We start from the raw sequence: 26,162 nt of genomic DNA, 5'->3' as shown, positions 1-26,162 counted from the left end.
ATTGCTCCTGTACTCATTTGACACCTCTGGGCCAAGTGAACCCACCCCCAGCCCTATTTTATTTAATTTTTGTTTGTTTTGAACAAGGTCTCACTAGGTTGCTAAAGGCTGGTCTCAAACCTGCTATGCTCCTGTCTCAGTCTCCCAAGTGCTAGGATTGCAGGCATTTGCCACCATGCCTAGCCTTAGTCAGCTTTTGACTTAACAACAGACTGTGCTAAAGGAAGAGGAGGGGGGGGTTATAGCCACAGTACCTTTTCGTAATGTCCTGGGAGGGGGGCACTGTCCTGGACATTGGACAGTGTGGCACTATACTGTGTCCTCTAGGATGGTCTGCAGTGTAACACTGTCTGCTGCTCTTCCCCCCCTCCCCACAATGAGTGTCCAGGTTAATCATGCTGTATTTATATTTTTACACAAATTCGGATGCAGCTCCTTCATTAATCAGCCTCAGCCTTCTTCCTCTCCTATCCTTGCATTCTAGCTTTGCTGAGGTTTCCCCTCCATTGTCTGGAGTCCCTCTGGTATCCCTAATACTCCCTAGTTTGGGCATATTAGAGAAAATATATGTCCTTTCTCTTTCTGTGCTTGGCTGATCTCACTTAACATATTCTACAGGTCTTTCCATTTTCTTGCAAATGACATGATTTTGTTCTTTTTTATAGCTGAGTACTCATTTTTTAAAGTCCTTCCTTTTTCTCTTTCTTTCTTTTAACTTTTTATTTTGAAATAATTCTAGATTCACAGGAAGTTAATCAAGGTAGTTCCTAGTATCCCTCAAATAGTCTCCCTCTGTGGTTACATTTTACACAACTGCAGTGTAAACCAGGAGGTTGCCATTGGTCCCAAACACCTGTGCAGTGTCATGTCATTTTAGTAACATGTGTAAGTCACCAGAGTCACCACTACCCTGGGATGCAGGACTGCCCGCCACCATAGCCACCCCCAGCTCCGCCTCCACCCCACCCCTGTGGGCAGCACTCATTTGTTCTTTGCCTCCACGGTCTTGTCATTTGGGGTATATTATATAAGCAGCACTGTATAGGCTATGACCTTTAGAGGCTGACACCTGTCACTCATCATCATGTTCCTAGAGTGATCCAGGTGGTGGCCTCTATCAGTAGACTTCTCAGTTACTGAGTCACATCCCATGGCATGGCCATGTCACGGTTTATCGTGTGTGTAGATATGCTACATATACATTTATCTTAAAGGTTGTTTCAGAAATTACTGGATAATTTCTATAGAAAAATGGAGTTATAGTGCAGATATTGAAGTATGCAAAATTATTGTCTGAGTTTGGGTTGTTTGTTTTATGGAAGTGGGGATTGAACCCAGGGACATTCTACCTCTTAGCTACACTCCCAGGTTATTTTTTATTTTATCTTGAAACAGTGTCTCACTAAATTGCCAATGGTCTTGCTAAGTTGCCAACATTGGCCTCAAACCTGTCATCCTCCTGACTCAGTCTCCCAAGTATTGGGATTACAGGCATGGGCCACCATACCTGACCTAGTTTGGATTTGGTACTGTGTGCTTGTGACAGTTTTGAACCCTTCAAACTAAATTAGTGTGATTCCTAGTGGGAAGTCTCAGCTTTCTTCAGCCTTTTACGATAAGGCCAGAAGGACTTAAGAAGCTCTGGAACTGATTTGAGACATTCAAGACCTGAGAGGGGAGGACATTTGCAAAGCCACCAACCAGCCTGGCCAAGACACAGGTGGCGAGTACTCCAGTAGCCACGGAGTCTAGTGCTTGCCTGGGTCTGAGCCCGGCTGCAGGTTGGGGGATTCCCTCTGTGGCTCCTGCTTGCCTGGGTCTGAGTTCGGCTGTGGGGTGGGGGTTCGCTCTGTGGCTTCTGCTCTGGTACGGCCTTTCCCCTTGTAGCGTTGGCCATGTAGAGTGAGCGGTTGCAGACCTTAGACATCCCACTCTGTGAAAAATAAACGGAGCAGTGGATTTTCACGTAGACCCCAGCAGGACGCGCTGCCCTCTGCCTCGCCTCTGAAGGTCCCACGGGACTCTGTATTGGACATGTGACGTGTAGGAGAATTGATAAGGAAATGCCCAGCGGGGTAACAGAGCCAGAAACCCTAAAGAAAAAGAACAATGGTTGTGATTACATAAACATGTTTAACTTTTGTAAGGCAAAAGTCAGCATGAAGAAAGTTGGCAATGGCAAACTGGGGAAAATTGCAACATATAAAAACATTTTTTATACATAAATGGAGTACATAAAACACCTTCATGATGCACAAGCAAGCTCTTATGAGCCCGGAAGCGAGGGGTTTATCCCCAGTGAAAAAACCGGTGAGAGGACTCCTCGCCCCTGGCCTGGACACGCAGGTCAAGCGGGAGTGACATTTCCACCTCAGATCGGCAGTGATTTGAGACTCACACTCCAGGCTGACCAGGTTGCAGGAAGCAGGTGCCGTCCTGTATGAGCAGCAGGAGTATAAAGTGAAGAAGCTTCACAGTTGGGATCAGAACGTTCTAGCCAGGAGAGGTGACGCGAGCCTGCAGTCCCAGGACTTGGGAGGTTGAGATAAGAGGATTGCAGATTCCAGGGCAGTGTGCGGAAACTTAGCGAGACCCTGTTCAAAAATAAAAGCTGGGGATGTGGCTTGGAGGTAGAAGTCCCCCACGTTCAATCCTCAGTACTGTTTAAGAAAAAAAATAGTGACCTGTCCTCTGACAGTAATTCATCCTCCAAATAATTAACCCTGAAGCAATAATAATAAGATATCCAGCTTCTGGCTACCCAAAGAGCTGCTGGAAATAATTTAAAGTGCTAGATAAAATGTTAAAAATAACTTAATGAAAGCATCTTAGCACTGGCGGGGTTATAAGGGATGAGAAACCTGAGGGTGGCTGACCTTCCCTGAGATGTTTGTGGCTGAAACTCTGAGCCTTTACTGTGGGCTGCTTTTTTTTTTTTTTTTTTCCCCCTTTTTCGGGTCTAGGGATGGAACCCAGGGGCATTTGACCTCCGAGCTACACCCCCAGCCCTATTTTTTTTTTTTTTTTTTTTTTTTTTTTTTGGTGGTACTGGGGTTCCTGGAAGCCCTTCTACGTCCGGGCTACACTCCCAGACCTATTTTTATATTTTTATTTGGAAACAAGGTCTCTTAAGCCAGAGAGGCTGGCTTCGAACCTGTGCGATCTTCCTGTCTCCACCTCCTAAGCGCGAGGATTACAAGCATGCAGCACCACGCCCGGCTAATTCTTTATTTTGAAGCCAGGTCTCACTGAGTTGCAGAAGGCCTCACTAAGTAGCTGAGGCTGTCCGCGAACCGCGATCCTCCGGTCTCAACCTCCCGAATGCTGGGATTACAAGCGTGCGCCACCAGGCCCGGCTTTTTTTTTTTTTTTTTTTTTTTTTTTGTACTGGGGATGGAACCTGGGGCGTTCTACCTCCGAGCTATACCCACAGCTTCCGGCTCTATTTTTTATTCTTTACTTTGAAACAGATCTCATTAAGTTGTGGAGGGCCTCACTAAGTAACTGAGGTTGACCGTGAACTGAGATCCTACTGTCTCAGCCTCCCAAGTACTGGAATTACAGGCGTGGGCCACCACACCCGGCCTCACATGTGGTTTCTGACAGAGTGTTTTGGAGTCTCCAACAGAGTAGAAATTTTAAGTGCTCAAAGTCGGGGAATCTGATCAAAGACTCCCATGTAGTGAGCAGGGCCCACGAAGGTCAAGGATGAACGAAAGTTAACTCACGAAAGGAGAACAAATAGAGCCAAGGCACGAGGGGGAGGAAGTGAAAGCACCACGCGATATGTCGCCCAAGTTCACACCAGAGCTGTGCAGGCAGTCTCTGTGCTATAGACTTCCTTCAAGGCCACGTCAAGCTGGGCATGGGGGCGCACCCTTGTAATCTCAATCCTAGGGAGCCCGAGACTGGAGGATCTCAGCTTCAAGGCCAGCATGCGGTAATTTAGCAAGACCCTATTTCAAAATAAGACATGAAAAGGGCAGGAGCGGTAGAATGCCCCTGGTCAAACCCCAGTATAAGAAAGAGAGGGAAGACCCACAGGAAAAGCCGGACGCTATTGAAGTGACACTGTAACAATCTCGGAGCAGCTAGAGGGAGAGTGGAAGAGTGAGAGCTTCACCTTTGCTTCCCCAACACAACGGGATTCAGAGGAGTGGTTGTGTCCACGAAAGAGCATAATCCCCAATCCAGAATCCTGGAAAGCTGAGGGCAGAACGGACTACACGCTGTGACAGAGGAGGAGAACTGACCGGGAGGGATTCGTCTCCTCCAGAACCTTCAGGACTCTAGACTTCAAGCCGGAGGAAAGCGGCTCCCGAGAGAAGGCTGTGCCCCGCAGACAGGAGGACCAGGCAGTTACTCGTCTTGCTTTTTGTGGTACTGGGGATAGAATCCAAGGGCCTTCTACCTCTACTCCAGATCTATTTTATTTCTTATTTGGAAATATTTTTTTTCTTTTCTTAGTATCAAATTTAAGAATTCTTTGCTAAATCCAAGGTCACTAAGATTTACTCCTATGTTTTCTTCTCTTAGATTTCAGTTGTGTTTGTCTGTCTGTTGTGGTGCTGGGGATTGAACCCTGGGACATTCTGCTCCCAGCTACATCCCAGCCCTTTTCATTTTTTATTTTTAAATAAAATAAATTGCTAAATTGCTGAGGCTGACCTCCAACCTGCAATCCTCCTGTCTTAGCCTCCCAAGCACTAGGATTACAAGTGTGCGCCCGCCACCTGGCCCAGTTTAGACTATAATTGTTTTCAGCTTAGGCTGCTGATAACATTTTGTGTTGATTTTGTATATGGATCGAGCTAGGGGTCCACATTCATTCTTTTGCCTGTACACAACGGGTCCTTCTGGCAGTTGCTGACTCTCTGGTGGGCGGCCTTGGCACACAGGTCTGGGTTTAAACCACCTCTGCGCTCTCAGTTCTGCTGCGCTGACTTGCCCACCCATCCATGTGCAGTGCCGCACTCTGGTGGTAGTTAGAGCTTTGTAGTCAGTCTTGAAATCCGGAAGTGTGAGTCTGCAGCTCTGTTCTTTTTCTCATTGTGGTTTTAATCTGCATCCCCCTGAGGACTGATGATGTCAAGTTACTTTTGAAGAAGAATGAAAGGGAGTGGCTCTGTTGCAGAGGTCAGCGCTGTGGCCTGTGGCTGAATGTCATGTGGCTTGCTTGCATATGTTTCCACCCCCAGCTAAGAATGTTCTTTATATGTCTAAAGGCACAAGGAAAAAGAAGATGCAATAGAGATAAGTATTCATAGCCCACAAAACCTAAAATTGTTAGCATCTGGGTCTTGACCAAAAGTTTGCTGACCCGTTCTCAATTCGACACTAAGCTTTTTGGGTTTTGGGGGGCTTTTTTGTTTTTTGTTTTTTGTTTGTTTGTTTGTTTTTTGTTTGTTTTTTTCTGGTGGTACTGGAGGTGGAACCCAGAGGCCTTCTACCTCCGGGCTATACTCCCAGCCCTATTTTATATTTTATTTGGAAACAAGGTCTTACTAAGTTGCTGAGAGCCTCACCAAGTAGCTGAGGTTGGCTTCGAACCTGTGCAATCCTCCTGTCTCAGCCTCCCAAGCACAGGGATTACAAGTGTGCACTACCACGCCCGGCTAGCTTTGCTTTTTAAAAGCTTCAATAACTAATGCAATGGGGGTAGGAGCACAGAAGTAGACAGATGGCTTAGTGCAGCCACAGGGAGAGTACCAAAGTTAGACTCAGGCACACTCACCCAGTTTCAAGTAGATCAGAGACCTACCTAAATGTGAAACGCAGAACTATACCTATAAGGAGGTAATGTTTCTTCTTTTTTTTTTTTTTTTTTTTTTGGTGGTACTGGGATTCCTGGAAGCCCTTCTACATCTGGGCTACACTCCCAGACCTATTTTATATTTTTATTTGGAAACAGGGTCTCTGAGGACAGTGCATCTGGCTTCGAACCTGCCAGTGCATCTGGCTTCGAACCTGCGCGATCCTCCTATCTCCGCCTCCCAAGCGCGGGGATTACAAGCGTGCGCCACCACGCCCGGCACTAGGAGAATCTTCTTGATCGTGGTGTAGGGAAGAATTTCTTAAAGCACTAGAAGTGCAAACCTAGGAGAAAAAGATTAATAAATGTGTGCCATCAAATTAAGAACTTCTCTACCGCCAGCTTTGTTTGTGATTCGTGGCCTGTGAAGGCACAAGTACCAGGCTCCTTCTGAACTTCCAGACATCTGCGAGAGACAGACAAGTCAATAGGAAAATGAGGCCAAGCCTTAAATAGGCTCTTCTGAAAGGAAGACTTAAAGTACTGTACACTCACCAGATCACAGGCATTAAGACCTCTAACAGCTCCAGGGTGTGGCATGACAGCGGTGGGGGTTCCTTGCACACCCCGTGCTGGTGGGAACGCTGCCTAGCATGCCCTGTCTGGGAAACTTGCCCAGCAGAGTCCTAGGTGTGTGCTCCTGTGGCTCAGGAAGCCCCCTCCTAGGCATAGGAAAGGTATGCAGATAAATGATCATAGCAACGTTATGCATAGTCAGAGACAATTCAAGTGTTCCTCCACAGTAAAGTGGGTGAGTGAGTAGTCTTTTATTCTTAAGTACTACAGAGAGAATGAGCTGAGGACAGCACCTCAAACGTGTGGTGGGTCCCACAGATACTCAGATGCTGAGCCGCAGACCTCAAGTGGAAGGGAGGGAGGAAGGGAGGAGGGGAAAGACATTTGCTGGACACGGTGGCAAGCATCTGTAATCTCAGTACTTGGAAGGCTGAGACAGGAGGGTCACATATTCAAGGCCAGCCACAGAAACTTAGCAAGACTCTGTTTCAAAAAGTAAAAATCGAGCCGGGTGTGGTGACACATGCTTATAATCCCGGTACTTGGGAGGCCGAGACAGGAGGATTGCACAGGTTCATTGCTAGCCTCAGCTACTTAGTGAGGCTCTCAGCAACTTAGTAAGACCCTGTTTCCAAATAAAATAGAAAATAGGTCTGGGAGTATAGCCCGGAGGTAGAAGGCCCCAGTACCACACACACAAAAAAAAAAAGTAAAAAATTAAGGGGTATAGCTAAGAGGTAGAATGCCTCTTGATTCAATACCCAGTATCACCACCACCACCACCCAAAAAACAAAAACTGTTTTATAAAGTTTATGCACTATTTCTAAAAGTAGGCTTGGGTTTAGATAGCTCTGGTTGACTGTTCATCTGAAAGCTTCAAAGGATGGAAGTTTTGGTCTCCTCCCCCCTCCCATCACCCCATGACAACAGGGCTAGTCAGGGAGCCAGGAGCCCCAACTGTCCTGCCTCTTCTCCTGCGTGTGATGAGAGTTGCCCCTGCTTGGCTGGCCTGGGCAGTAATCCCTCCTTCTAGATTGATTCTGGGAGACATGAGCAGACCTAGCCATGTAGGCATGTGGCATTTGTTTCCAACACTGGTTGGCAGATTAAGAATTTCTGTTGTAACCTGGGCGTGGTGGCATATGCTTGTGTGGTGGCATATGCTTGTAATCCCAGTACTTGGGAGGCCGAGACAGGAGGATCACAGGTTAGTGGCCAGCCTCAGCTACTTAGTGAGACCCTGTTTCAAAAATAAACAATAAAAAATGGGGCTAGGGGTGTAGCTCGTAGGTAGAATGCCCCTGGGTTCAATCTCAAGCACCAAAAAAACAATAATAATAATTCTTGTGCACCACACTGTAGCCTGGGCTACAAGAGGAGGACGTCCCTTCACCTCTTGGGGAATGAACTCAAATACCTGCTCTGTGCCCCTGTATCCAGTGTGTGGAGCCATGGTGGAGTTGAGTTCCAGGCCAGTGGGAAAGAATGTCATGGGCAAAATGAGGCTGTACCTGAGCAAAGGGAGCTAATGAAAGATCAGATTTTCAAAGGAAGAAGGAGGGAGGAAGGTACTGGTAGTTGATAAAAATTCATAAGTGGTGCCAGGCACCTTGACACATGCCTATAATCTCAAAGACTCTGGAGGTCAGAGGCAGGAGGATGGCTCACAAGTTCAAGGCCAGTCTGGGCAACTTAGCAAGACCCTACCTATCTCTGAATTAAATAAAATAATTTTTTTTCGTGTGTGTGTGGTACTAGGGATGGAACCCAGGGGCCTTCTACCCCCGGGCTACACTCCCAGGCCTATTTTATATTTTATTTGGAAACAGGGTCTCTTAAGCCAGCTAAGGCTGGCTTCGAACCTGCGCGATCCTCCTGCCTTAGCCTCCCAAGCGCGGGGATTACAAGCGTGCACCACCACGCCCGGCAAATAAAATAAAATTTAAATGGCTGGGATGTAGCTCAGCAAGTGGTAGGGTGTTTGCCTAGCATGTGTGAGGTCCCCAGGATATTTAAAAAATAAAATAAATGCTGGTGAGGATTTGGAGAAACAGGAACTTTTTTATACTGTTGAGATTGCAAAGTAGTCCAGCTACTATAGAGATCCCTCAGAAAACTGGGAATGGATCTACCAGTGATCCACTATACCATTCCTGGGTATTTTTCCAAAGGGACTGGAATCAGAATATTTTAGTTATACATGCATATCCATATTTATAGCAGCACAATTAACAATAGCCAAATTATGGAACTAACCTAGGTGTCCATCAACAGAAGAATGGATTACAAAATTATGGGATATACACACAATGGAATTCTACTCAGCCATAAAGAAGAACAATTATATCATTCGCAGGAAAATAGACGGACCTGGGGAACATTATGTTAAGTGAAATTTGCCAGTCACCTTATTAAACTGGCTAAATTCTCATGTGGAAGCTAAGGCATAATCGGGATACTAGAGAGACTTCAGATAGCGGAGGAGAACCGCAGTGGAGGGAGGTGGTCGAGGGAGGGGAAGATGGAGAATTAATGAAGGAGACACTTCCGTGGACATGATGTGCACATGTGAGAGTACCAGTGCCAATCTCAGTATCACGTATGGAGAGGGGCGTGGTGAGGAGCCGGGGAAAGCTCACCGAGCACTGTGTGCTTTGTGTCACTATCACTATTTATTACATTATGATGGGAGGCCATACAACTATAATGTACCAGGAAAAGTATTTAAAAAAAACAAAACTGGAGGTAGCAATCCGCTTCTGAAAGGTGGTAAAAGAGACGCCTAGAAAGAGCAAGGTCTGCCTGCCCGCTCCATCAGGGCCGGTATGAGGGCCACGGGGGAACCTCTGGGTCCCTTCACTCCTGCCCTCCTCCAGAAGCCTGTCCCTCTTGCTGCAGGTCCTAGGCAGGCTAGGGGCCCTTCCTAAGAAAACCCGCCGCTTCAGAACAGGCTGTCCAAATACGACACAAGGTGTTCAGTATCCAGGGTTCTTCAAATGCACACAGACCAGGCAGTTCTGTTTTTCTGCTGCATTTATTAATAGAACTGGCAGAGGGCTTTGGGCTCCAGTGCTTTCTGAGACACCAGGCATGGCGGTTCTCCTGACCTCTGGTGACTAGGACAGAGGGATGGGACTCGAGCCTGTGTTCTAGCCATAGTTCTCCTCCACCCTGTTATTCTTTCCCGCACTTTCATTTCCCAAGTGTCTTTAGATCACATTACTTAAATCCTGTCTCCCAAGGCGGTACGGCCAGCTCTCCCTCATTCCCGTCAGCTTCCTACTGATATTTAACCCCAGATGAGGTCGGGAAATAAAAAGCATGTACCACGACCAGAAAAGGGATGCCTGGATCAAGGCTGTTCAAATGAGACCTTAGCCGGGTGCGGTGGTGCACTGTTGGAGGCTGAGGCAGGAGGATCATAGGTTCAAGTCCAGTACATGATAACCCAGCAAGACCTTGTTTCAAAATAAAACTAAAATTGGTCTAGGGGTGTAACTCAGATAAAGAGAGACCTGGGTTCAGTTCCTAGTACCACAAAAAATAAAAAAATAAGTAAAAGCTAAACATCTAAGAAGCCGGTTACATACAGTGGCTGCCTGTAGAGAGGTGACCTGGGCTGGCACTATCTGTTTGTCTAGAAAAGCCAACAGAATGCAGTTGCATGTTGAAGGTTCCTAAGCTCTACGCCTCAGATTCTTTAATTTTAACAATTTGGGTTACTAATCCTGCTCCCCGCCCAGTGCTCCAGCAGAACCTCATGGGCGTCTAATACTTGCTGTACCACCAGCTCGTGTTCCTGAGATTCTCACACAATACTCTACATTATATGGCTGCACTTGGAAAGGCTGGACTGCTCTTCCCGTGGTGAATAGCGAAGGCAGGATGGCAGGCACATGTGTCTTCCATAGTTTCACTTTGTAAAGATCCCACAAGGAGCAGCAAGGTTATGAGTACAGGCCCAGTTAGCCTGGAATTCAGTGACAGCCAGATACAAACTTTAATGCCAGTTCCCCTGAGCCATCACTGCCCTGTAACAAGCTTAGCTGAACTGTCAAAGTCCACATGGTTCTAGCAGCCTCTGAGCCACACTGTATCTAAATTTAAATGTTCTGTGACCATATAAGTTGATACTCAAATCATAACTTGTCTGTAAGTAGAAGACCCTACCAAGTAATTTTGCTGAAGCACTGGTATAATTTAACTGGAGCTCACCAGGGCAACCCAGGCATGTAAGTAAGTAAGATATTGTAATTCAAATAAAGAAGTAAAGAAAATAATAACAAAGTCTGAAACAAACCCACCAGAATTAATTTTAAGTGCTGAGCAGCCTGGAGATGGTGTTCTTGTGTGGAGACTGTACAAAGGGTGTCCGCGCCATCACTGGTCATCACCACGCACTGGGAAGAGTCCAAGTGACTGCCCTCAGGGCCAAACAGCTTTGTGCATTTATCCACTGCAATACTGGTAGGTTTTTTTTTGTTTTTTTTTTCAAAAAGCATTGACTCTTACCTCATATACAAAAAAAGTAATTGAAAATTAACTAAAGACGTAAAATAAGAATTAAAACTCTAAAAGGCCTACATTGAGACCTAAAGGAAAAGTGTCCCTGATTTTGGACTTAGCAGTGATTTCTTGGCTATGACACCAGAACACAGGCAACAAAGGTAGACAGTAGACAGACACAGGACTGCTTCAAACTTAGTGTGCCTCGACGCACCCACAGACAGCAAAAGGGAGCCTGTGGATCGGGAGAGGACAGTCGCAACTCCATCTCTGACAGGGGATTAATATCCAGAATATATACAGTCTCCTGCAGTTCAACACAGAAGTCAAATAACCCAATTTTAAAAGTGGGCAAAGGACTTTAATAGACTTCTGCAAAGATGATAAATGAGGGCCTTTGAAGAGATGCTGTGTCACCAACCATGAGAAATGCCCATCACAGCCAAAGTGAGATGTCACCACACACACCCACTAGGAGAGCAGCTATCAAAAGACAGCCAGAGAATACCAGGTATTGGTGAAGATGTGGAGAAACGGGAACCCTGTGTGCTGTTGGTGAGAATGGAAATGGTGCAACCACGTGGAAAATAGTGAGGTTTCTCAAAACTAGAACCACCTATGATCCAGCAGCTCCACGTGCCCAGAAGAGTTGAAAGCAGAGTGTCTAAGAAATATGCCACACCCACGTCCCTAGCAGCACTGCTCCCAGTAGTCAAAAGGGGGAAGCAGCCCAGGTGTCCGTCGACAGACAAATGGATAAGCAAAACGTGTTGTATACATAAAATGGGGTGTCGTTCCATCTTAAAAAGGAAAGAAGTGCTGATACAACAGGGATGAACTTGAGGAAACACTGAGTGAAATAAGTCACACAGGTAAAGACAAACACTGTATGACTCCCTTTACAGAGTCCAGGGAATAGAGTCCAGGTTTGCAAAAAGTTCTGGAGATGGAAAAAGTCCCAGAGATGTCTCCTGATGTTAATATACTTAACACTACTGAGACAGACACTTAAAAATGGTTAAGATGGAGCCGGGCGTGGTGGCGCACGCTTGTAATCCCCGCGCTTGAGAGGCAGAGACAGGATCGCGCAGGTTCGAAGCCAGCCGCTCTGGCGTAAGAGACCCTGTTTCCAAATAAAGATATAAAAAAATAGGTCTGGGAGTGTAGCCCGGAGGTAGAAGGGTTTCCAGGAACCCCAGTACCACCAAAAATAAAAATAAAAAAGGTTAAGATGGTAAAGCTTACATTAATATGGTTTTTTTTTTTTTTACCACAAAAAAAGTAGATGTGTATATATTGACACAGAACAGAACACACAAGATGCACACTGGTGAAGACAGGATACAGAACTCCTGCTTCCTGTTGCTGGTTTTCTTCTTCAGTTGAATATTCGATGGCACACAGAATCTTGGGCTCACGGAGCACCCACTGTCCTCTGCTTGTCCTCTTGACTTTTGTCATCAGCCTGCCTAAAGCAGTAAGTCACTCGTCCCTTAAATTTCAACACAGGCGATGATAAAAGCCAAGGGCTAACATTCTAGAGAGTTGTTTGGATTTCTGGGATTATGCTTCTTTTCTTCTAAGGAAAAGTTTTCATTTTGTTTATGACAGAAAACAACCAGATTATTTCTCCACCCATCGCAATGCAGTCCACCTACTCCAACACTGCGCATTCAGCCTGGACAGGCATTTGAAGTGATGGGTGCTTCCTTCGGTCTCTCAGGATTTCGTTCTGCAGGAGGACTGGGCCCAAGCAAGTCCAGCTGTGATTCATCTTTGCCATGCAGGACCTGCTGGCACAGGGAGGCCTTCGAGTTGCCCCCAGCAACTCGAAAAAACTCGGGTGCACTCAGAGGTTACCCCAGCTCAGAGGGCAAGCCCTGGCTTCCATTAAGCTAGGTAACAAGCATGGATCCCTAAGACCTGGGAGAGAGAGTAATGTATTTAGAAACAAAGCAAAACTTGCTGCCCAGGTGCCAGCAGAGAGAAGTGAGTATTACAGAGTCAAAGCCGAGCGCCACCTGGATCGGTATGAAAACCACTGTTATTGAGATGTTTCGGGGGATCCAAGTAACTGGACAAGTAAACTCCACACACAGTCTCACATGGAGTCTGGTCAGAAAAGTTGCAGAAATCCGAGTAGCACATCTCAGTCAATAAGAAGACAGTTGGCCATGTGTCGGTGGATCACTTTGAATCTCAGTATGATGAATAATTGTAATTCACCAAGAAAAGTGTAAAATATAACGAGACAGACAGAAGACACCAGGGCGGTGGCCTCCAGGAGCCATTGAGAAGATGCATGCTCGTCTCCTGAGGAGAGGCCTGTGCTCCTTCCCCTGGGTGTCTGTGGGAAAGCGGGGGCATGGCCAGGCAGGCCCCGGCGCAGTGGTCCAGCAGAGCACACATCCCAGGAGTGTGTAGCCATCCACCCACCTCTACAGAGGCCCTACCCGGCCTCCCGCCCTCCCAGAGGGAAGGCAGAGTATGGGAAAGGGAGGCGATATAGGAAACTACTTCCAAGAGCAATGTTGGCTTCCCTAGGTATCCTGGCTTCCTCCTCCTCATTGGTGAAAGAGGATTTTATGCAGTGGCAGCAGCCTCTGAAGGCATTTAATTCACTCCTTTTTTTTTTTTTTTTTTTTTCAGTACTGGGGATGGAACCCAGGGGCATTCTACCTCCAACCTACACCCCAACCCTATTTTTTTTTATTCTGTATTTTGTTGAAACAGGGTCTCACAAGTTGCAGAGGGCCTCACTAAGTAGCTGAGGCAGTCTGTGAGCTGCAATCCTCCCATCTCAGCCTCCCCAATGCTGGGATTACAAGCGTGCGCCACCACGCCCAGCTAATTGACCCCTTTTTTAAAATACTGTTATTGCCGGGCATGGTGGCATATGCTTGTAATCCCAACATTGGGTAGGCTGAGACAGGAGGATTGCTGTTTGCAGACAGCCTCGGCTACTTAGTGAGTCCTTCTGCAACTTAGTGAGACCTTGTTTCAAAATAAAGAATAAAAAAAATAGAGCTGGGGATGACTCGGAGGTAGAATGCCCCTGGGTTTCATTGCCAGTACCACAGACACAAAAACAAAATACTGTATTGGCCGTCCTCGGATCATATTTATGCTTGTGTTCATGAACACACAATATCTCTGATTACTTCTCATTTTTTACAACTTTTTGTTCTAGATAATTTCAAATTTGGAGAAATGTTGTATAAGTAGCTCTGAGAACTCTAGTCTGCCTCCCACCTGGCTGTTTGCTCTATCTCTCTCCTTTTCCCTCTCATATGACATTTTTTCTGGATGACATCATTTTTGGGGGGTGTTATTGGGGGTTGAACCCAGGGGCCTTCAACCTTTGAGTTACATTCTCAGCCCTATTTTTTATTTTGAAATAGCGTCTCACTAAGTTACTGAGGGCCTCACTAAGTAACTGAGGCTGGCTGCAAACCTGTGATCCTCCTGTGTTAGCCTCCAAGTTTTGAAACAGGTTCTCACCAAGTTGCTAAGGGTCTGGCTAAATTGTAGAGGCTGACCTCAAACCTGAGATTCTCCCTTCTCAGCCTCACAAGGGCAGGGACTACAGGTGTGTGCCACCATGCCCAGTTTCCCAGTTGGATGGTATCTGTTAACCCTGGCCATCTCCCATCTCAGAGTTGTAAAATACAGACTTCCTGACAAACTTCTAATCCAGCACCAAACTGTTGTAATCAACCATGAACACAGTGGTTCCCTGCCTTTTTCATAGGGCACATTATATAAAGAGAACTTTTTCCTACTAACTTGTTTCTTTTTTTTTTTTTAATTTATTGTGGTGCTGGGGATTGAACACAGGGACATTCCACCCCAAGTTACATCCCCAGCTTGTTTTATTTTTTGCTTTTGAAACAGGGTCTCACTAGATTGCTGAGTCTCACTACCTTGCAGAGGCTGTCCTCAAACCTTTGATCTTCCTATCTCAACCTCCCCAAACATTGGGATTACAGGTGTGCACCACCATGCCCAGCTTTTCCCTAGCTTTTCAGAGCTAGTAGACCCACTTTGGAAACCCGGCGGCTCAGCGGTGCCAAGCCTCCAGCCTGCCCCTGCCTTTGTTTCCGGGGTCAGGGCAGCGGGAAGGGCCCGCTCCGCCTTCTCCAGCCCAGCTCCCTTGTGCAGGCGGCTCAGAGGGACCTTTGAAGGGACATGCCGGAGCCTGTAGCTCCATTTGGGATCATACTCGGTTTCCTTTTAATTGACATTCAGGGTCTGTTTAACTTCCTGCTGCTATTTTGTTAAATAACTGTGGTTTAATAAAGATGAAAACAGCTGGTAACAGCCTTTATAATTGGAGCTTTCCTGACCTGAAAACTTTGAACCTCCAAAATAGATCTTAGACCTGAACCGATGTTGAGCTACTTAGGAGTTATTAAGTGGGAGGTGATTAATTCTCAGTGTGAGCAGAACAGGAGCATTCTTAAGTAAATAACTTGGTTTTATGGGAACTTTTTTCTTTTTATGCAGTTTTTTAAAGTGCACAATTCAGTGACTTTTGGTAAATTTACCAAGTTGTGCAAACATCACCATAAACCTGTTTTTAAAACATTTCCATCATCCCAGTGAAGTCCCTCCTGCCCTCACACTCTCCCCAGCCCCAGACGGCCCTTGAGCCTGCCTCGGTAGCTCTTCTAGGTGTTTCCTCCGAGTGGAGTCTTGCAGTAGTGGCCTTGGTGTCTGGCTTCCCCCGCACTGTACAGTGGGCTTGGGTTCGAGTGGACAGCGGCCCTCACCGTGGGTCAGGATTCTGCTCACTTTTACTGCTGAGTAGTATTCCCTTGTGTGAGTGCCGCACATTTGGTCTTACAGTTCACCAACTGTGAAATGGGTATTTATTTTCTTTCCACTTTGGGCTATTAAAAATAATACTGCGCCGGGCGTGGTGGCGCACGCTTGTAATCCCAGCATTCGGGAGGCTGAGACCGGAGGATCGCGGTTCGCGGACAGCCTCAGCTACTTAGCGAGGCCCTGTGCAACTCAGTGAGACCCGGTTTCAAAATAAAGAATAAATAAAAAATTGGATGGAGGGTATAACTCGGAGGTCAAGTGCCTCTGGGTTCCATTCCCAGACCTGCTAATAATAATAATAATAATAATAATAATAATAATAATAATATACTGCTATAGACATTGTTATGCAACTTTTTATAGGAAATATAAATACATTAATGATGCTTACAGGAGCTTGAAGTTGTGCTCTTTGGGGTGCCCTTTTTTTTGTGGTACTGGGGGTGGAACCCAGAGGCTTTCTACCTCTGGGCTATACTCCCAGACCTTTTTTATATATATATTTTATTTGGAAACAGGGTCTCACTAAGTTGCTGAGAGCCTCACTAAGTACTGAGGCTGGCTTTGAACCTGTGTGATCATCCTCCTGTCTCAGCCTCCCAAGCATGGGGATTACAAGCGTGTGCCACCATGCCCGGCTTTTGGGGTGCTTTTTACAGAAGAGAATGTTTTGCTTTTCCCCTCCCTTCCTCCTTATCCAACATCATGTAGGAACCAGTACCTCCTAAGGATGCTGAGCTTTATGGCCACTTTAGGAAAGGTCGGCCTTTAGAGAGGACTGAGTTTGTCTTTCTGAGTAAACACAGTGGGAGAGTTGAAGTCGGTGAGCAGTGTTTCTTCCCTGGTGTTGCTCTTTCCCCCTTCCTCTCAGTATGCTCATTTCAGAGTCAGCACTTTGTGTGGAATCAATTCTTCAATTTCTCAATGAAGTGCTTTTTCTTAAAAGGGAACTTCAAGCCAAGTAATGCCTGTAATCCCAATACTTGGGAGGCTGAGACAGGAGGATCACAGGTTCGAGGCCAGCCTCAGCAACCTTGGGAGACCCTGTTTCAAAATAAAAAATAGAGCCGGGCGTGGTGGCGCACACTTGTAATCCTGGTGCTTGGGAGGCTGAGACAGGAGGATCGCACCAGTTTGAAGCCTCGGGTACTTAGTGAGGCTTTCAGCAACTTAGTAAGACCCTGTTTCCATATAAATATAAAATAGGTCTGGGAGTATAGCCTGGAGGTAGAAAGCCTCTGGGTTCCACCCCAAGTACCACAAAAATAAATAATAAATAAACAAACAAATAAATAAATAAAGATTAAAAATAAAAATAGGGCTGTATTTTAGAGGTAGAGTGTCCTTGGGTTTAATCCCCAGTACCAAAAAAAAGGGGGGAGAGGAGACTATCTCCTAATTTTAAGGTAGACTATAATAAACTATTTTATCTTCCCTGACAAGCTAGTAGGAGAGCTTTCAGAAGCAAAACTCTGTGAAATCGCCCTACAACTCACTTCTCGTTATTACAATGTTTAAATCTTTTAGAAGCATCAAGCAGAATTCTCTGAGGAGGTGGAAACACGGTGCCCTGAGGAGGGCGCCCTCGAGCGCCCCCTGTCCAGGAGGCTCCCGCGGAGGCGGGTGGCTGGCGTCTGGTCTGGCGCTGTTCCTGGGAGGTGCCCAAGAGAGACCTGGGCCCAGGACCCGAGCGCTCGGGCTGCCAGGAAGCTCCTCGGCGCCCTCGGCGTGCGGGGTCCGAGCGCATGCCCCTGTGTGGCAGGCACGCGCCCTGATCCGGAGAGCTCGCTGGGTACTTCTGCACATGTCCTTTGCCTTCTTCCTTTCCTTTTTGTACCGGGGACTGAACCCGGGGACATTCTACCCCTGGGTACCCCCATCCTTGTTTATTTTATTTTTGAAACAGGATCTCACTTAGTTACTATGCGTTGGCCTCACACCTGGGATCCTCCTGTCACAGCCTCCCAACTGCTGGAATTTCAGGCATGGCCTCTGAGCCCAGCTTCCCCACCTCCTTTCTTTTTCTTTTTCTTTTTCTTTTTTTTTTTCTTTTTTTTTTTTTTTTTTTGTGTGTGTGTGTGTACGCACGCACACACGCACACGCGTGCAGGTCTGGGGATGGAACCCAGGGCCTTTCAACCTCCGAGCAACACCCCCTGCCCTATTTCTTTTTTATTCTTTATTTTTGAAACAAAGTCTCACTGAGTTGCAGAGGCCCTCACTAAGTAGCTGAGGCTGTCCGCGAACCGCGATCCTCCGGTCTCAGCCTCCCAAATGCTGGGATTACAAGTGTGCGCCCCCACACCCGGCTCCCCACCTCCTTTCTAATACAGAGAATGAAGTTTGCTTCCTAGTGAAGGGTCAGTCTCTAAACTGGGTGGCAAATCAGTTTCACACGCGCGAGTTCATTCATACTTTGACATGATCGGCCAGGCTGTTCTGTGTTGAAGTCCTCCCTTTGGTGACAAACCCAGACTGCAGTGAAGATGGCTTTATTCAGTCCGACTTGTTTTGTAAGGAACATGACTTCTTTTAGGTTCATGAGGAGCAGGTGAAGTGCCAAGGTTTGGACACAGTGGCCTGAACCAGTCATATAAACAATGGAAACTGGCACACACCAGTACCAGGGTACCTGCATCTGGAACCTTCATGATGCCTGTCCTCCAGAACTGTGTTTCCATTGCTCCACCTGAGTATTCTAGGCCCAGGAAGGTGGTGGTGGTGGTGGTGGTGGTGGTGGTGGTGGTGGTGGTTGTTGTTGTTGTTGTTGTTGTTGTTGTTGTTGTTGTTGTTGTTTTAAGCTGGCTGAGACCCTGGGGCTGTCGCAAGTTATAACACTCCTCAGTCCACACATACAGAATCTGTTCTCACTGGCAGAGCAGCTCGGTCCCTGGGCCGAGCGTGTGTTCCAGCGAGGCCTGGACTCCACGTTGGTCAGGCAAAGGAAGGGCTCTGAGGGCTCTGCCAGATGCGGCAAACACGCCACTGTGCACCGACTCACAGGGAAAGGAAGCCCTGTGTCTGCGTCTCACTGTTCCTCCATGAGTTCCCAACACAATGTGAGAGTATTGGGGGACAGATTTCTCATGAAATCCTGCTAATGTTGTCAGCAGGAAATACAAGAAAAGATCCTGAGGGGAGGGGGATTTGTGGGCTGCTTGTCGTCTGCTCAGCGGCCAGGAAGGAAGGCGCTCTCCCTCTTCCTAGGTTCAGCGTTGGCGGAGGGGTGGTGGGCTGCGTGGCTGGCCTGTGGCCCATAGCCTGTCAGCATCGCATCTGCAGAAGGGGACAGCACAAGAAGCCGGGCATAGTGACACCTACCTGTATTCCCAGGGAGATTGAGACAGGAGCATCGCAGGTTTGAATCCAGCATCAGCAAGTTGGTGAGAACCTCGGCAACTTAGCCAGGCCCTCTTTTTTTTTTTTTTTTTTTTTTTTTGTGGTACTGGGGTTCCTGGAAGCCCTTCTATGTCTGGGCTACACTCCCAGACCTATTTTTACATTTTTATTTGGAAACAGGGTCTCCTAAGCCAGCGCGCGCGGCTGGCTTCGAACCTGCGTGATCCTCCTGTCTCCACCTCCCAAGCGCGGGGATTACAAGCGTGCGCCACCACGCCCGGCAAGGCCCTCTTTCAAAATAAAAATATAAGCCGGGCGTGGTGGCGCACACTTGTAATTCTAGCATTCGGGAGGCTGAGACAGGAGGATCACAGTTCGCGGCCAGCCTCAGCTACTTAGTGAGGTCCTTTGCAACTCAGTATGACCCTGTTTCAAAATAAAGAATAAAAACGGGGCTGGGGATGTAGCTCAGAGGTCGAATGCCCCTGTGTTCCATCCCCAGACCTGCAGAAATAAATAAATAAATAAATAAATAAATAAATAAATAAATAAATAAATAAATAAATGAATGAATGGCGGGCTGTCGCTGTGAGGTAGAATGCCCCTGGTTTGCTCCCCAGCAGCAAGGTGGGGGCAGCACGGGATGGGTGAGGAGCAGAGGCTCGCGGGGCCGTGGCCGCAGCACAAGTGGCCCGTGGGCAGAGCTCGCCCCTTCTTGCTCAGAGAGCCGCGCCGCCTCGCACTGGGATGACTCAGTGTCTGGCAGACGAAGCCGCTTTGAAGGCTTCTCTCTCCCTTTTGTTCGGCCTGCGGTGGGGGCGGACGAGGCCTGAGCAGCCTCGAGCGAGCGGGAGAGCGCCGTGACCCCTTCCCTTGGCACCACTCCATCACTGAGGCTCGGCCTCCCTCCATCTTGCAGCTCTGAGCACACGCTACCTGGCGCTCAGGTCACGCCGGGCACGCTGCTGGCCTTGTTCAGACCTTGCAGCGTAATTCGTAGGAAGTACAGTTTCGCTGAACTTCTCAGTACAAAGCCTGGTGTGCAGTCTCCTTGCTGGCAGCCACACCGCCCTCAGCCCTGAGAGCTTGGACCCTGGACTTCAGTAACCTTTTCACCTTGGCCAAGTTAACTTCTGAGCTCTGGTTCCTCTGACCAGGAAAATGGGAATCTTCACACTAGGTTTGCGTTAAACAAGATAAAGTATGTCAAGCCGGGCACGGTGGCTCATGCTTGGTAATCCCAGTACTTGGGAAGCTGAGACAGGAGGGTCGCAGGTTCTCAACCAGCCTCAGCGAGTAGTGAGACTCTGATTTGAAATAAAAATAAAATGGGGCGGAGATGTCACTGGGAGGTAGAACGCCCCAAAATTCAATCCCCAGCACCACAAAAAAAGGATAAAATATTTTAAATACATAATCACCCAATGCCTGGATGTTGTAACCAGCCAAGTGACAAGTGATTTTTTATTTTTTTATTTATTTATTTTGGTGGTACTGGGGAGGGAACCCAGGGGCCTTCTACCTCCAGACTACACTCCCAGACCTATTTTATATTTTTTATTTGGAAACAGGGTCTCTCAAGCCAGCGGAGGCTGGCTTCGAACCTGCGCCATCCTCCTGTCTCCGCCTCCCAAGCGGGATTACAAGCGTGCGCCACCACGCCCGGCTTCAAGTGATTGATTTATTGTGATCCATCCGCATGCCCTGCCTGTGACCTTTCACAAATCAGTGTCTGTTGGGCAGCCAGCAGTGTGGAACAGAGCCCTCAGCCCCTCTCGTAGAAGTGGAACCTCACGTTAGCATTAGAGCCATGGCCTTTGTGGTTTTGTTGGTTTGTTTAGTTTTGTGGTTCTGGGGATTGAACCCAAGGGCATTCTACCACTGAGCTACACCCCTAGCTTCTTTTATTTATTTATTTATTTATTTATTTTATTTTGAAACAGGTTCTCACAAAGTTGCTGCTTTTGGCCTCAAACCTACAGTCCTCCTGTCTCAGCCTCTCAAGTACTCTCATTCCTGGCCTGCACCACCACACCCAGCTCTTTGGGGTGTGTTGGTGTTAGGGATTGGACCCAAGGACATTCTACCTCTGAGCCACACACCAGCCCTTTTTTTAAATTTTGAAACCGGGTTTCACTAAATTGCTGGAGGTCCATGCTAACTTGCTAAGGCTGGCCTCCAACTTGCAGCCCTCCTATCTCAAGCCTCCCAAGCACCGGGATTTGGGTATTTGCCCGTGCGCCTCTCTGGTGTTCCGAATGGCACTGAGCAGGTCTTGTTTCCAGTGCTCGGGTCTGCGTTTGCTTGGAGAGCAGGCTGTGGCAAGGGCGCCGTGCTGTGTGCTGCTGTGGCCAAGGCTGCCCATGCTGTCCTCCCACTTTCTGGCATTTTGTTGACATACAGATGAGAAAACATGGGCCGGATGGGGGTTGAATTTTAAGCAGTGATCTAAAGCGCTGCTCAACACTTCCTGTCAAAAGTACGGAGGCTATGGTTTTAGTTGCTGCCTCTATCTTTTTGTTTTGTTTTTGTTTTTTTAGACGAGGTCTGGCTGTGTTGCCTGGGCTGGTCTGGACCTTGTCTGCTCCGGCGGTCCGCCCCTCAGCCGCCTGAGCAGCGTTCGCCTTTTTATTACAGTGCACACGCGGCCTCTTCATTTTCCAGTAACCTGCTTGGCAGCCGTTCCTTGCAGCGTTTGATTTGTTTTGCTTGTATGCTTTTTTTTTTTTTTTTTTTTTTTAAGCAAATTCAAGCATATGGTCAAAGAAGAACCAGTGTCTGCAGGGGGTAAATCAAGGAACATTTCGTTTGCATTTGGGCTGAGCTAGCTTGGGAATCATGTCCTCTGTGAAGTGGGGATTGCTTCTCTCCCTTAGACGCTAAATGGATTGGCTGGATAGCAGTGGTCCTGGAGGGAGAAATGGAGGAGGGTGTGCCTGCCTGTCATTGTTCTCTTCCCAGCTGACCTCAGTGGCGTCAGGTTAAAAAAAAAAAAAAGGTTAGCAGTGCTCAGTAACTTTGTGAGACCGTGTTTCAAAGTAAAAAAACAAAAGGTTGAGACAGTATCCCTAGAGTCAATCCCCAGTATTACACACACACAAACTTTGCAGAGTTCCCCCCCCCTCTCCCCCCCCCCTCTCTGGGGATGGAACCCAGGGGCATTCTACCTCCAAGCTACACCCCCAGTGCTATTTTTTATTCTTTATTTGGAAACAGGATCTCACTGAGTTGCAAAGAACCTCACTAAGTAGCTGGGGGTATTCGTAACTCTCCAGTCTCGGCCCCCCGAATGCTAGGATTACAAGCGTGCATCACCACACTCGGCTTCTCTCTCCCTCCCTCTTTTTTTTCGTACTAGAGATTGAACCCAGGCACATTCTACCTCTGAACTGCTTCCCCAGCCGTTTGTTTGTTTGTTTGTTTGTTTGTTTGTTTGTTTGTTATTTGGGGGGGTTACTAGGGATTGAACTCAGGGGCATTCTACTCCCCTAGCCTGATTTTTTTTTTTTTTAAAACAGGCTCTCACTAGGTTGCTGATGGCTTCAAGCCTGTGATCCTCTTGTCTCAGCCTTTCAAGTACTGGGATTATAGGCGTGCGCCACCACGCCTGATTTCCCTTCCGATTTTACTTTCTTTCATAACATGTCAAATCCTGTCATCAAGTCAGCCTTCCTAGAGTCGTGAAGCAAAAGACATCTGGCTTCAGTAAAATAATAGCTGCCATCTGAGTGCCAGCCTCGCGTCGTGCTGTGTGCTCAGCCCGGAGACTGCTCTGTGAGATAGGGTGCCGTTCTAACTTGACAGAAGCGAGAACAGAGGCCCAGAGAGGTGACCTGCCATCCACAGCCTCCAAGTAGCAGGCGAGGTTTCTGGGGTCTGAAAGCCCAAGCCACCTCGGAAGGAGTCGTGAAGTCGTGAACCGGGAGGACAGGTTGCAGGCAGCTCTTGGCCGGAGGATGGAAGGAGCAGGAGCAGGGGGTCCAGGAGAGCGCATGGCTGCCACAGGGACCTGCACTGCCACCGTCTGCAGAGCAGAGCGAAGCCAAGGCCTGGTGCCTCTGGAAGGAAGGCAGGACTCCACCATCCCTGGAGGGAAGATTAGTGATCGTAGCTAAACTTAGCGCCTGGATGAGTTGCCTGTAGAAGGAAGAGCGGGTAGACTCGGAGGGAGGGGCTGGGGGGCTTAAAGGGCCAGCAGCGGGTCCGTCTCAGCTGAGGGGGTGTGGACCAGCCTTCCCTGGGCTCTCCCGCGGGCCCATCAGACACTGCTCTGATCTAACAGTACACCTTTATTTTCTGTATATTTGGAATAAAGAATATGCCCAGAAGGAGGAGAGCCCAGTCCAGACCTAACATGGGTAGAGGGTGTTCTCGGCTCTCCCGCTGGTTACTTTGGCCCACCCCTTAGTCAGCAGCAAGCTTCCTGGGACCCTGTGGCATAGGATGGCGCTGGGTGCTGGTAGGCGTTGGGCTGGGTGCTGGGCTGTGTGGAAAGACAAGGCAGACCGAGGCCGCAAGGCAGCACCGCCAAGCAGCGTGCCCACACAGTGTTTGGTGAAAGTGACCTCTCTCCTACTTGGAAATCGTGAGTAGTTTGTCATTTACTATCTCATCTGTCATCTCCCCACATCCTCTGCTGCTTTCCCAAGGTGGGGACAAGACTAATGGGAAAGAAAGGGAGGCCAGTCACCCAGCCCACGCTCCGGCGCACACACTCTCTTTCTAGCCCGGTGCCCTCTTCGTATGTTGCAAACACAGGCCTTTGGGTTTCTTTATTGTTTTGTTTTGTTTAACTTTTAGTTCCACAACCTGGAGGTACCAGGTGGTTTTCTATTTTTAAAAAAGTCAGTCATTTTTATGTGTTCCCGGTCATATGACCAAGCCACTAGTTGCTTCTGGCCTGAGCAGTGAGCTTGGCAGAAAGAAGGGTGGAGAGCCAGGAACCAGGCTTCTTAAAAGGAGCTCACCAGTCACCGGGCTTTGAGAAAAGAGGCGAGAGGATTGTGTTTAAGGAGATCTGAACACGCTTCTGAAAGGCAGCTTGGAGGGAGGTGCGTGGCACTCGACGGGTTTTGATGCCCTTCACTGTGGGCATTTTGGTTGGTTTTGTTTTCGTTTACATTTTTTTTAAATCGTGAAATAAATAAACATTTCTTATATCCTATGACTGCAAAAGAGGGTTTGAACATATCTCTGCTGGCTCAGTGGTGCATGCCTGTAATCCCTGTACTTGGGGGGCTGAGACAGGAGGAGGATATCGGGTTCAAGGCCAGCCTCAGCTACTCAGACCTTGTTTCAAAATTCAAACCTAAGCCGGGTGTGGTGGCGCAGGCTTGTAATCCCCGCGCTTGGGAGGCTGAGACGGGAGGATTGCACAGGTTCGAAGCCATCCTCAGCTACTTAGTGAGGCTCTCAGCAGCTTAGTGAGACCCTGTCTCCAAATAAAAATATAAAATAGATCTGGGAGTATAGCCCAGAGGTAGAATGCCTCTGGGTTCCACCCCCAGTACCACAAAAAAAAAAAAAAACACACAAAATTCAAACCTAAAAAGGGGTGGGGTATAGCTTTGTGGTAGAATGCCCCTCAGTTTAATCCCCAGGACCCAGTACCAAAAAATAAAAATAAACTATAGCCAAACACCCCAGTGTGCCTCCCACTCAGATTAGGAACATCACCAGGAATTATGAGCCCCCGTGTCCGTGACCACCCCCAATGGAACTGCTGTTGTGGTTTGGGGTGACCAGTCCTTTGCTTTCACTTATGTATTCACCCCTGTGTGTAACTAAACAGCACGCTGAGGACCCACTGAGGAACCAGGCAGCCCTGGTAAGGCGCCCAGTGACAGTGCACTGCCTTGGTATCACGAGGAGCAGTTGAGTTCGTGACGGAGGCCCTTAGGACACCTCCAGCCCTGTTTTTTATTCTTTATTTGGAAACAGGGTCTCACTGAATTGCAAAGGGCCTCACTAAGTAGCTGAGCTGTCCATGAACCGCGATCCTCCGGTCTCAGCCTCCCGAATGCTGGGATCACAAGCGTGCGCCACCACACTCGGCTTCTTATTTTATTTTGAAATAGAGTCTTGCTAAGTTGCTGAGGGTCTCACTATGTTGCTGAGGCTGGCTTTGAGCCTAAAATCTTCCTGGCTCAGCCTCCCAAGTACAGGGGTGTGCTCATTTTTATAACAAGCATTTTGTTTAGTTTTGCCCATTTTTTGTTGTTCTTTGTTTTGCTGTGTACTGGGGGTGGAATCCAGGGGCCTCCTACCTTCGGGCTACATGCCCAGGCCTATTTTATATTTTATTTGGAAACAGGGTCTCACTAAGTTGCAGGGAGCCTCACTAAGTAGCTGAGGCTGGCGGTGAGCCTGCAGTCCTCAGCCTCACGAGTAGTTTTGCCTAATTTTCAACTTCACTTAAATACAGCGTAAACATTGTATTGACTCATCCTTTTAGTTCATCAGGTGTCACGAATACGGTGGACATAACCACTCGTGTTCGGTCTCTGTGGTGCTCTTTTAAGTGGGTAAACAGCACCGGTCGTCCTCTGAACCTGGGGCCGGCAGTGGTCACCTCCGCTTGGCCACGAGTGGGCGCGTCCTGGTCCACGAGGGCGGTCACCCAAGACCTTTCAAGGTCAAGGCGGCATCAGGCTCGCAGGCACTCCGCGCTCCAGGGAGACGCCGCCCACAGGGACAAGTCCTTGAGGCCGCTGAGGATTCTGATGGCACAGAAGTCTTTTCTGAACTGAAAGTTACAGAAACTGCCCATAGTTGAGTTTGTGTGTTTAGGTCTGGGATTTACTTTGCTTTCATCTGTGTGTGTCCTTCTGCTGGTGCCCCTCAGTACAGATGTCCAGTGTTTCTGTGTCGTTTCCTTTCCCTGTTGAGCTGCCCTGGCCACTTGTCAAAACTCAGTGGGCCGTAGATATGTGAACCAATTCCTGAACATGTTTCTCTCCAGTTGGTCTTCTGCCAGTGCTAAACTCCTCCACTGTCACTTCATAGCACGTCTTAAGATCAGGCGTTATAAAAACTGTATTCTTTTACAAAATTGAGTTCTAAAAAGATACATTCTGATTTTTATCTGCTTATTTATGTTTATGCTTGGTACAAGGGATTGAACCCAGGGACATTCTACCTCCAAGCTACACCCCTCCCTGC

At 47.8% G+C, this 26,162-nt stretch overlaps 1 protein-coding gene across 3 annotated transcripts in view; it reads left to right on the top strand.

Moving 5' to 3' along the window:
- GNA12 (G protein subunit alpha 12) overlaps positions 1-26,162 on the top strand; it is a gene marked incomplete at both ends in the record, with an annotated part of 96,127 nt that overhangs the window by 64,224 nt on the left and 5,741 nt on the right. The gene's annotated exons all lie outside the window — the stretch shown is intronic.

The sequence above is a fragment of the Muscardinus avellanarius genome, assembly GCF_963383645.1.
Source record: "Muscardinus avellanarius genome assembly, chromosome: 10".
Classification (NCBI taxonomy): domain Eukaryota; kingdom Metazoa; phylum Chordata; class Mammalia; order Rodentia; family Gliridae; genus Muscardinus; species Muscardinus avellanarius.
The sequence above is the reverse complement of the archived record's forward strand: the minus strand, read 5'-3'. Positions and strand labels throughout refer to the sequence as shown.